At 45.1% G+C, this 12,198-nt stretch overlaps 1 long non-coding RNA gene across 1 annotated transcript in view; it reads left to right on the plus strand.

The window, feature by feature from the left end:
- Positions 1-12,198, plus strand: part of LOC134729528 (uncharacterized) — a 31,068-nt gene that overhangs the window by 13,551 nt on the left and 5,319 nt on the right. Inside the window, exons 3-4 of the long non-coding RNA XR_010110708.1 lie at positions 799-902; positions 12,018-12,108. This is a non-coding gene — a long non-coding RNA (uncharacterized LOC134729528). The remainder of the gene's footprint in view (positions 1-798; positions 903-12,017; positions 12,109-12,198) is intronic.

Consider the following 12,198-nt stretch of genomic DNA (forward strand, 5'->3'; position numbering starts at 1 on the left):
TTATTAGAATGTAAGCATATATATATTCAAAAATATATACACATATATACAAATATATGTGTATACACATACAAATTTGTATACACGTATACAAATATATATGTGTATATATTTTTTGAGATAGAGCCTTGCTGTGTTGCCCAGGCTGGAGTGCAATGGCGTGATCTCAGCTCACTGCAACCTCCGTCTCCTGGGTTCAAGCGATTCTGCCTCACCCTCCTGAGTAGGTGGGATTACAGGCACCCACTACTACGCCCAGCTAATTTTTGTATTTTTAGTATACATGGGGTTTTACCATGTCTGCCAGGATGGTCTCGATCTCTTGACCTCGTGATCCGCCCGCCTCGGCCTCCCAAAGTGCTGGGATTACAGGTGTGAGCCACTGCACCTGGCCTCTTTATTTTTTTAAAAGAGACAAGGTCTTGCTCTGTCACTCAGGCTGGAGTGCAGTGGCATGATCATAGCTCACTGTAGCCTTGAACTCTTGGGCTCAAGTAGTCCTCCCACACCTTAGCCTACCAAGTAGCTAGGACTACAGGCGCCTGCCACCATGCCCAGCTATTTAAGAAAAAACTTTTTTGTACAGATAGAGTTTCACTGTGTTGCCCAGGCTGGTCTAGAATTCCTGGCCTCAGGTGATCCTTCCACCTGAGGATTACAGGTGTGATCTACTGCACCTGGCCAAATTTCACCTTATTTTGACTTGAGTTTTTTGAGCAGATTGGCAGGGAGCAATTAATTAAGTAATAGGCTAACAGGACCTAATAGTAATAGTGTGTTAAAAATTATTTTTTTCAGGAATCATATTGACAGGTCATGAAAATGAGACCAAAAGATCTCTGGAAGCGATTAATGATAAAATTTCATGGAGAAGAAGGCCTTGACTATGGAGGGGTTGCCAGGTAAGGACTTGCTTGCCAGCTTATGACATACGCATCTTTGTACTTACCAACTTAAGATACTTCCTGCGGTGTAACTTTCTCATCGACATTTATTTTTTGGGTATTCTATTCCCTAATGTTTGTATTACTGAGGATATCCTAATAGATATATTCATAATGAGGTTAGGATAGTACTGCTACTGGACAAGTATTTTAGAACTCCCCAATAGATCATCTGAGTCCAATGAGACTGCAGGCCCTGTGTTTTCTCCATCTCTCTCCTTCAGCATGTTATTGCCTCTGCTTTACATTGTCAGGAACAGTTTTGAGATTTAAACGATATATGACGAACTGAATACTGGTTCTCTTTGCCTCCATTGTTATGCCTTTTTTCCTTGTTAAATGAATGTGTATGCATGCATGTGTGTATACACATGTACATATCATGATGGTCCTCAGAATGTTTCAGTACAGAAGGTATAATGCTTCTGCTACATTTGTAACTCACAGGTCAAGTCAAATTGATTTCTTTTTCTTTTCTTTTCTTTTCTTTTGGAGACAGGGTCTCCCTCTGTCACCCAGGCTAGAGTGTAGTGGCGCGATCTCGGGTCACTGCAACCTCCCCAAGCTGGGCTCAAGAGATCCTCCCACCTCAGCCTCCTGAGCAGCTGGGACTACAGGTACAAGCCACCACACCCAGCTAATTTTTGTATTTTTTTTGTAGAGATGGGGTTTCGCCATGTTGCCCAGGCTGATCTCGAACTCCTGAGCTCAAGTAGTCTGCCTGCCCCGGCCTCCCAAAGTGCTGGGATTACAGGTGTGAGCCACCGCACCCAGCCAGTGATTTATTTCTGATATTATATTTACTATAAGAATTCTTTTCTAAATATGAAAATTAGTTTTATATAAATGTAGGATAAACACTGTAGCTCTCTACTGAAATGTTTTAAGGATCATTGTAATTCTGCTTTCCCTAATCTTAAATCCAACCAAAATTAAATTATGTTTTCAATAATTCCCATTAATTATTATTTAGCATTACATGTGTGTACTTGTAGACTTATTTTCATTCTGTTATCTTTTAAACCTATAGATGGGTGGTTTCTTTAGCATGGTTTTTTTTTTTTTTTTTTTTAGTATTTATTGATCATTCTTGGGTGTTTTTTGGAGAGGGGGATTTGACAGGGTCATAGGACAATAGTGGAGGGAAGGTCAGCAGATAAACAAGTGAACAAAGGTCTCTGGTTTTCCTAGGCAGAGGACCCTGCGGCCTTCCGCAGTGTTTGTGTCCCTGGGTACTTGAGATTAGGGAGTGGTGATGACTCTTAACAGCATGCTGCCTTCAAGTATCTGTTTAACAAAGCACATCTTGCACCGCCCTTAATCCATTTAACCCTTAGTGGACACAGCACATGTTTCAGAGAGCACAGGGTTGGGGGTAAAGTTATAGATTAACAGCATCCCAAGGCAGAAGAATTTTTCTTAGTACAGAACAAAATGGAGTCTCCTATGTCTACTTCTTTCTACACAGACACAGTAACAATCTGATTTCTCTTTCTTTTCCCCACATTTCCCCCTTTTCTATTTGACAAAACCGCCATCCTCATCATGGCCCGTTCTCAATGGGCTGTTGGGTACACCTCCCAGACGGGGTGGCAGCCGGGCAGAGGGGCTCCTCACTTCCCAGACGGGGCGGCCGGGCAGAGGCCCCCACCTCCCTCCCGGACGGGGCGGCTGGCCGGGCGGGGGCTGCCCCCCACCTCCTGGACGGGGCGGCTGGCCGGGCGGGGGCTGCCCCCCACCTCCCGGACGGGGCGGCCCCCCACCTCCCGGACGGGGCGGCTGCCGGGCGGAGACGCCCCTCACTTCCCAGACGGGGCGGCTGCCGGGCGGAGACGCCCCTCACTTCCCAGACGGGGCGGCTGCCGGGCGGAGATGCCCCTCACTTCCCAGACGGGGCGGCTGCCGGGCGGAGACGCCCCTCACTTCCCAGACGGGGTGGCTGTCGGGCGGAGGGTCTCCTCACTTCCCAGATGGGGCGGCTGCCGGGCGGAGGGTCTCCTCACTTCCCAGACGGGGCGGCTGCCGGGCGGAGGGTCTCCTCACTTCTCAGACGGGGCGGCTGGGCAGAGACGCTCCTCACCTCCCAGACGGGGCGGCGGGGAAGAGGCGCTCCCCACATCTCAGACGATGGGTGGCCGGGCAGAGACGTTCCTCACTTCCTAGATGGCATGGCGGCTGGGAAGAGGCGCTCTTCACTTCCCAGACTGGGCGGCCGGGCAGAGGGGCTGCTCGCATCCCAGACGATGGGCGGCCAGGCAGAGACGCTCCTCACTTCCCAGACGGGGTGGCCGCCGGGCAGAGGCTGCAATCTCGGCACTTTGGGAGGCCAAAGCAGGCGGCTGGGAGGTGGAGGTTGTAGCGAGCCGAGATCACCCCACTGCACTCCAGCCTGGGCAACATTGAGCACTGAGTGAGCGAGACTCCGTCTGCAATCCTGGCACCTCGGGAGGCGGAGGCTGGCAGATCACTCGCGGTTAGGAGCTGGAGACCAGCCCGGCCAACACAGCGAAACCCCGTCTCCACCAAAAAAATACGAAAACCAGTCAGGCGTGGCGGCACTCACTTGCAATCCCAGGCACTCAGCAGGCTGAGGCAGGAGAATCAGGCAGGGAGGTTGCAGTGAGCCGAGATGGCGGCAGTACAGTCCAGCTTCGGCTCGGCATCAGAGGGAGACCGTGGAGAGGGAGGGAGAGGGAGAGCTAGCGTGGATTTTTAAAAATAATCTCTTGCACATCATACTTAGGACTTGATAGTTTTTGTGGAATTTGTGTTATAACTAGAGTTTGAATGTTTATTGGGAAAACTTAATCATGATCATCTGCTGGTGGCATCTAAGTACTATAATTATATGTATAGGTCAAATAAGTAGTTTAATTAATTAATTTCTTAGGGACAGGGTCTCTCTCTGTCACCCAGGCTCAATGGAGTGCAGTGGTGTGATCATGGCTCACTGCAGCCTCAAACTCCTAGGTACAAGTGATCTTCTTGCCTCAGCCTCCTAAAGAGCTAGGACTGTAGGCACATGCTTCTATGCCTATTAAATTTTTTTTGGCCAGACACGGTGGCTCATGCCTGTAATCCTAGCACTTTGGGAGGCCGAGGCGGGCGGATCACGAGGTCAAGAGATTGAGACTATCCTAGCCAACATGATGAAACCCCGTTTCTACTAAAAATACACACAAAAATTAGCTGGGCGTGGTGGCACGTGCCTGTAGTCCCAGCTATTCGGGAGGCTGAGACGGGAGAATCGCTTGAACCTGGGAGGTGGAGGTTGCAGTGAGCCAAGATCGTGCCACTGCACTCCAGCCCGGGTGACAGAGTGAGACACTGTCTCAAAAAAAAAAAAAAAAAAATTAGAATAATTAGTGTCAGCATTAAGCTAGTGCTGAGACCATAACCACTGTAAACAGGCACTCAAAGAGAAGGAAGACTAAGAGTCTTCCTTCTTGAATAGTTCTTGAACTCCCAAGAGATTCTTGACATGCCAATCGTAAGTTTATTTTGTTCCCCCATCCTAGCTATAAGGCTGTTTGGAATGGTTCTTTTTCTTGGTATCTCCAGCAAGTGCCTGGCCCAGAATCATACAAGATGAGGGAATAAATTATGACCATCCCAATGTCTTTAACATAAAATAACAAAGGTAGGTGAAGGGAACTGGAAGGAAGGAGACAAATGTGAATTTTAAGATTTTTATGGAGCAGAGATGCTACCCTGTCCCATCAAGCTTTGAGGCCCTGGCAAGACAGGATGCCTGAGCCTGCAAAGCAGAAGCTAGACCTTGGGCAGGAGTGAACTCAACATGGTCAGTGCCACTCTGTGGAGCCCTGTGGGGCGCCCAGCCTGCATCCCCAGCAGACGTCACTCTGCCTCCAGCTCGAGGCAGGGGCTGCAGAGCTTTCCTCTTCAACCTTCAGCTTGAGTTGGCAGGTGCACAGTCAAAACCTTCAGGGTCCTAGAGCATTCATTTTCAGGAAGTAAATCTTCAGGATGTACTGAAGCATCTTCAGAATAGCAAATATGAAGAGGCTGACCCACACTGACAGTTCTGTGATTTACATGATCATATTCAAGAAACAGAGCGAGGCCAATCACATATCCATATGGAAAAATATGAGCTTTGACTTCTCACACCACACACAAAAATTAATCCCAGAAAGATCATAAACCTAATTGTGAAAGATAAATCACTAAAGCTTCTAGAAGATAATATAGGCAAATACCTTCAGATCCTTGGGGGAGATGAATATCTCTTAAATGGGACAAAAACCAAGCAAGCCATAAACAAAAATACTGATAAACTGCACATCATTAAAAGAATCTCTGTTCAATAAAAATACCATTAGGACATTTAAAAGTCAAGCCCTATAGACTAGAAAAAGATACTTGATATATATACTATTTTTGTCCAGTAAAAGACTCATATCTATAATATACAAAGAGCTCCTTCAAATCAATACATACACATACAACTCAATTTAAGACTGGGATGAAAACTTGGACAGACATTCTATAAAAGAGGATCGACTGGCCAATAAGTAAATGAAAAAGTATCATCTTTAGTCATCAAGGAAATGAAAATTAAAACCACATCTACTAGAGTGGCTAAAATGAAAAAGATTGGTAACACCATTGGCCAGGATAAAGAGCAACTAGAATGCTCATTTGTTGCCAATATGAGTATAAATTAGCACAAACAGTTTAGAAAACTGTTTGGTGGTGGTATCTATTAAAGCTAAACATGCCAGGCACGGTGGCTCACACCTGTAATCCCAGCACTTTGGGAGGCTGAGGCGGGCGGATCATGAGGTCAGGAGGTCGAGACCATCCTGGCTAACACAGTGAAACCCCATCTCTACTAAAAATACAAAAAATTAGCTGGGCGTGGTGGCACGCGCCTGTAGTCCCAGCTACTCAGGAGGGTGAGGCAGGAGAATTGCTTGAACCGGGGCGGCAGAGGTTGCAGTAAGCCGAGATCACACCACTGCACTCCAGCCTGGGCGTCAGAGAGAGACTCTGTCTCAGGAAAAAAAAAAAAAAGTAAATCTATCCAAGAACCTAGCAATTCCTTTCCCAGGTATATACCCACAGAAATAAGCACTGAGGTTCTCCAAAAGCATGTACAAGATGTTCACTACAGCTTTCTTCATAATAGTCAAAACCTGGAAACAGCTGGGTGCGGTGGCTCACACCTGTAATCCCAGAACTTTGGGAGGCTGAGGCGGGCGGATCACAAGGTCAGGAGTTCGAGACCAGCCTGGCCAATATAGTGAAACCCTGTGTCTGCTAAAAATAAAAAAATTAGCTGTGTGCAGTGGCACGTGCCTGTAATCCCAGCTACGTGGGAGGCTGAGGCAGGAGAATCACCTGAACCTGAGAGGCAGAGGTTGTAGTGAGCCAAGATCATGCCACTACACGCCAGCCTGGGCAGCACAGTGAGATTCCGTCTCAAACAAATCTGGAAAGAACCCAAATGTCCATTAACGAGAATGGGTAATAGGCTGTGATATATTTTTACAATGGAGTATTACAGAACAATGGAAAAGAATGAACTACAGTCTTATGCTGTATGTACAGCTGAAGCTCACAGATGTAGTGTTCAGTGAAAGAAACCAGACACAAAAGAGTACATACTGTGTGATTCCATTTATAGGCGTGAGGTTCAACAACAGGAAAAACTAATGCACGGCTCTAGAAGTCAGAATGGTGGTTTTCAAGGGGCACAATGACTGGGAGAAGGTACACAGGAGCCTCTGGTGGGCTAGACATGTTCTAGATCTTGATCTAGGTGGTGGTCACAGGGTGCACATCATATGTAAATACTCACCAAGGTGGAGGACACTGAAGATCTGGTACTTTAGATACATCATTCCTCAAAAAGTTTTTAAAGGAGAAAGTGGGGCAATTCAATGGGGGAAAGGACGGCCTTTTTAACAAATGGTGCTGGTTCTACTGGGTATCTGCATCCTTGATACACAGAAGTTAACTCAAGATGAACCACAGACTCACATGTAAGAGCTAAAATAACATTCTTAGAAGAAATCATGGAAGTAAATCTTTGTGACCTTGGATTAGGTAATGGGTACTTAGATACCACACCAAAAGCACAAGTGACAAAAACTAGATAAATTGAACTACATCAAAATTAGAAGCTTTTATGCTGCCAACAATACCATCAAAAGAGTGAACAGAATGGGAGAAAATATTTGTAAATCATGTATCTGGTAAGGTTCTAGTATCCAGAATAGATACGATTTAAAGAACTAGCCTGGGCAACATGGTGAAACCTCGTCTCTATAAAAAATATTTAAAAAATTAGCTGGTCTTGGTGGTGTGAGCCTGTAGTCCCAGCTACTCAGGAGGCTAAGGTGGGAGGAGCACCTGAGCCTGGAAAGTTGAGGCTGCAGTGAGCTGAGATCATGCCACTGCACTCCAGCCTGGGTGACAGAGCAAGGCTCTGTCTCAAAAATAAATAAAAATAAAAAAGAAGAGAAAAAAAGTACTATTATAATCCAACAACAACAACAAAACATAGTTTTTAAATGGGCAAAGGTAGGCTGAATGTGGTGGCTAACACTTGTAATCCTGGCACTTTTAGAGGTTGAAGCGGGAGGATCACTTGAGCCCAGGAATTTGAGACCATCCTGGCAACATCACAAAGCCCCATCTCTACAAAAAAATTAGCTGGTCATGGTGCCGCATGCCTATAATCCCAGCTACGTGGGAGGCTGAGGTGGGAGAATCACTTGAGGTCGGGAGGTTGAGGCTGCAGTGAGCTGTGATCATGCCACTGCACTCCAGTCTGTACAACACAGTGAGATCCTGTCTCAAAAAAAAAAAAAAAAGCCAAAGGTTTGGAATAGACATTTCTCCAAAGAAGATACACAAATGGCCAATACGCACATGGAAAGATGTTCAACTTCATTAACTGTCAGGGAAACATAGATCAGAACCACGATGAGCTCTCACTTCTTACCCACAGTGATGGCTATCATAATAATTTTTTAAAAAACTAGACAGTAGGCCAGGCACAGTGGCTCACGGCTGTAATCCCAGCACTTCCGGAGGCTGAGCCAGGTGGATCACGGGGTCAGGAGTTCGAGACCAGCCTGACCAACATGGTGAAACCCTGTCTCTACTAAAAATACAAAAATTAGCCGGACGAGGTGGCATATACCTATAATCCCAGCTACTCAGGAGGGTGAGGCAGGAGAATCACTTGAACCCTTGAACCTGCAGCCAAGATCGTGCCACTGCACTCCAGCCTGGGTGAAAGAGCAAGACTCTGTCTCAAAAAAAAAAAAAAAAGGTATACTGACAAACCTTGGGAGGCTGAGGCAGGAGAATTGCTTGAAACAGTTCAGTTGTGAACTGCTGGGATGTATGTCACAGCTGATCAACATGTGAAGATACTGGTACTTGATAGCCTGTTAAGGAAAATTTGCTTCCAAATTTTAAGCTGGAAAGTCACTGGAATAACTTTAAAAAAGAATTACAATACCTGGCTTTTTAGATTTTCTTTATGTGTGTTAAGAATTGTGTACAAATTGAAATGTCTGTACTGATCCTCAATAAAATCTCAATTATGAATGAAAAAAAATAAGTAGTTTTGCAGGAGGCCTGATGTGGGCTGGAGTCACTCTGTGTTCTCCTCCTACAGCAGGGCCTCATTCTCCTCCCCCTCAGCAGCCGACTCTCCAGTTGGGGTCTTCTCTGTTGGGGATTCAGTGTCCCTGGGATAAGAATAACAGTGCCAAGGTTTTGATTCTTGAAAGGAGCAATTAAGCTTCTCACCCCCTCCTCATTTTAGATGGGAACCGTGAGGGCCCTGTCGTCTACCTGGTGTCCCTGTTGAAGATCTCATCCTCATTGGAAGACTCCTTGTCATGCAGCTTCATGGTTTCTTGTTTTTGTTTGTTTTTTTGAGACAGAGTTTTGTTCTTGTTGCCCAGGCTGGAGTGCAACGGTGCGATCTTGGCTCACTGCAACCTCCGCCTCCTGGGTTCAAGCAATTCTCCTGCCTCAGCCTCCCAAGTAGCTGGGATTATAGGCCTGCACCACCACGCCTAGCTAATTTTGTATTTTTAGTAGAGACAGGGTTTCGCCATGTTGGTCAGGCTGGTCTTGAACTCCCAACTGTTACGTATGTCCATGTGAGGAGAGTCCACCAACAGGCTTTGTGTGAGCAACAAGGTTGTTTATTTCACTTGGGTGCAAGTGGACTGAGTCCACAAAGAGAGTCAGCAAAGGGAGATGGGGTGGGGCAGCTTTATAGGATTTGGGTAGGTGGTGGAAAATTACAGTTAAAGGTAGTTATCTCTTGCAGACAGGGCAGGGGTCACAAGGTGCAGGGTGGGGAGATCATGAGACTCATTGTCCAGGGGAGGAATGTCACAAGGCCAGTTGATTAGTTGGGGTGGGGCAGGAACAAATCACCATGGTGGAATGTCATCAGTGAAGGCAGGAACTGGCTGTTTCATTTTTTTGGTGGTTCTTCAGTTGCTCCAGGCCACCTGGACGAATACCTGCAGATCACAGGGGTTAACGATGGCTTAGCTTGGGCTCAGCGGCCTGACATTGAGGATCCTTCTTTATCTTTTTCTGATGCCCTTCTATGAGAATGAATCTGTTTTGGAAGAAAATGCAATTAAGATTATCCATCACAACAACCACTATCTCCAAATCTGTATTCATTGTTTCTATTCATTATTCATTATAAGTCTCATCTACCTGATGAAATAACTTTTTTGAAGATAGGAATTGTATGCTGTTTAACAGTGCTTTGATTCTTCCACAGTTCAGTCATCCTTGATATCTTGCAGGGGATTGGTTCTAGGATACTGCTGCCACGCCATACCAGAATCTGTGGATGCTCAGTCCCTTACATATAATGGTGCAGTATTTGCGTATAACCAACACACATCCCCCCATATACTTTATTTACTTGGAGACAAGATCACCCTCTGTTGCTCAGCCGGAGTGCAGTGTCACAATCACAGCTCACTGCAGCCTCAACCTCCTGGGTTCCAGTGATCCGCCCACCTCAGCCTCTTGAGTAGCTGGGACTACAGGTGCATACCACCACACCTGGCTAATTTTTAAAAAATTTTTATTTTTAGTAAAGACAAGTTCTCACTATGCTGCCCAGGTTGGCCTCCCAAAGTATTGGGATTACAAGGGTGAGCCACGGTACCTGGCCCCATGTACTTTAAGTCATCACTAATAAAATGTATAGATATTGTACAATGGTGACAGTTGTTATGCTGTCTTTTCTATTTGTATTTTTATTGTTTCTTTTTTCAAATATTCAGCCTCATCTAGTTGAATCTGAAGATGTGGACCTGCTGATGAAGAGGGCTGACTGTATCTAACTTAGGGTCTTGCGTGCAGCTGGCACTTAATACATTTTATTGACTATTTTAGCTAATATTCAACAGACAATTCCTAATAAAAAACTCTTAAAAGTAGGAAAAAAAGTCCTTCCTCTAAAGTGACAGGAAAATCAGCCTAGGCAACATAGCGAGACCTTGTCTCTACAAAAAAAAATTTTTTTAATTAGCTGCCTGCTTGTAGTCCCAGCCACTCAGGAAGCTGAGGCAGGAGGATCCCTTAAGCCCAGGAGCTTGAGGTTACAGTGAGCTAGATCACACCATTGCTCTCCAGCCTGGGTGACAACAAGGCCCTGAGAAAGAAGAAAAAAAAAGAAAAAGGAAAGGAAGGAAAGAATATAAGTATTGAAAAGGAAGAGACAAAACTGATTATTTGCATATGAAATGATAAATGTGAGACAGCCAAGGAAGCCTAAGAGAATCAACTAAGTTAATTTTACTGGAAGTAATATGAGAATTCAATACAGTGGCTATATAAAAATCAAGACAGCAGCACACAGACCTCAACTACTTTTCCCATGTACCACCAATAACTAATTAGAAAATGGAAGGAAGATCCCATTTACAATAGCAATACAAATGTATGGAGTATGTAGGAACAAAAATACAAAGATCTTTTATCTAACAAAAAATATATAAGATCTATATGATGAAAACCCTAAAACTCTTCTGAAAGACATTAAAAAGAAATGAATACACGAGGCAGCACATTCCTAGAATGTTGTACAGATGTCAGTTCTCAAATTAGTCTACAAATTTAATGTAATCCTATTCAAATCCTCAGATAGTTTTTGGTGGTGGCTGTTTTTGAGACAGGGCCTCGCTCTGTTGCCCAGGCTAGAGTGCAGTGGTATGACTACAGATCACTGCATCCTCGACCTCCCAGGCTCAAGCAATCCTCCCACTTCAGCCTCTGAAGTCTCTCATACGGTGTCCGAGAAATGGGGACAAATCTCACAAAGGGACTAGTTTCAGGAGGGCTGGAATATTCAGGGAAGGTTTCAAGCAGAAAGATGAACTTGAGTTGGCTTTTGAGAGATTCATAGGATTCCCACAGGCAGAGTGAAATAAGGGAATTTTAGATGAACAAACGCACAGACAAAAGCAGAAATGCAGATGGTGTGACTGGGGGATGGTGAGGGGCTGCTCTGGCTGGAATGGAGGGCTGGCTGCCACAATAGTGGAAATGGTAAATGAAGCAAATAAGGTTGGATTGGTAGCATAGCATCAAGGTTGCCAGCTTATTAAATCACTCTTCCAATATGCTAGCACTGGCCTATTGGGAAAAGTAATGCATCATGTAATCAAACAAAAGGCAAACAGAGGCAAGCTCCAGGAATGGGCACTGTAAACAGGACTCACCCTAGAGTGGCCAGATGTAGACTTTAGATATGTTAATGCAGGTTGAGCATCTCTAATCCGAGGGGGAATGTCTCATATGGTGTCCAAGAAATGGACACATCTCACAGAGGGCCTAGACTCAGGAGGGCTACAGTATGAGACATTTCCCCTCCCCTGTGAACTTAAAAATGTGGCCAACAATTTTTTTAAAAGATGGTTACCCTGCAGTGCTTTAACTGGACCTATTTAGACAACGCCTTACACACTGGAGAAGGATGATACTTTGTGACTCTAATAAATCTACCGGACAATACTTCTCTCTTTTGGCTGTCTCCTTCCTCTCCAGGGTGATGACAACTCCGTGAGGGTGGAGATTATACATCTCTCATCATTTCAGCAACAAGGAAATAAATTAGTGGCAGAGTAAGGGTGACTTGGTGAGTACATCCAATTGTTAACATAGTTTTGGGTAGGAGAAATTTTGCTATTATATCAACTTCTTAAAATGGTCTAGTGGGATTAACTTT

The sequence above is a fragment of the Pan paniscus genome, chromosome 19 (assembly GCF_029289425.2).
Source record: "Pan paniscus chromosome 19, NHGRI_mPanPan1-v2.0_pri, whole genome shotgun sequence".
Lineage (NCBI taxonomy): Eukaryota > Metazoa > Chordata > Mammalia > Primates > Hominidae > Pan > Pan paniscus.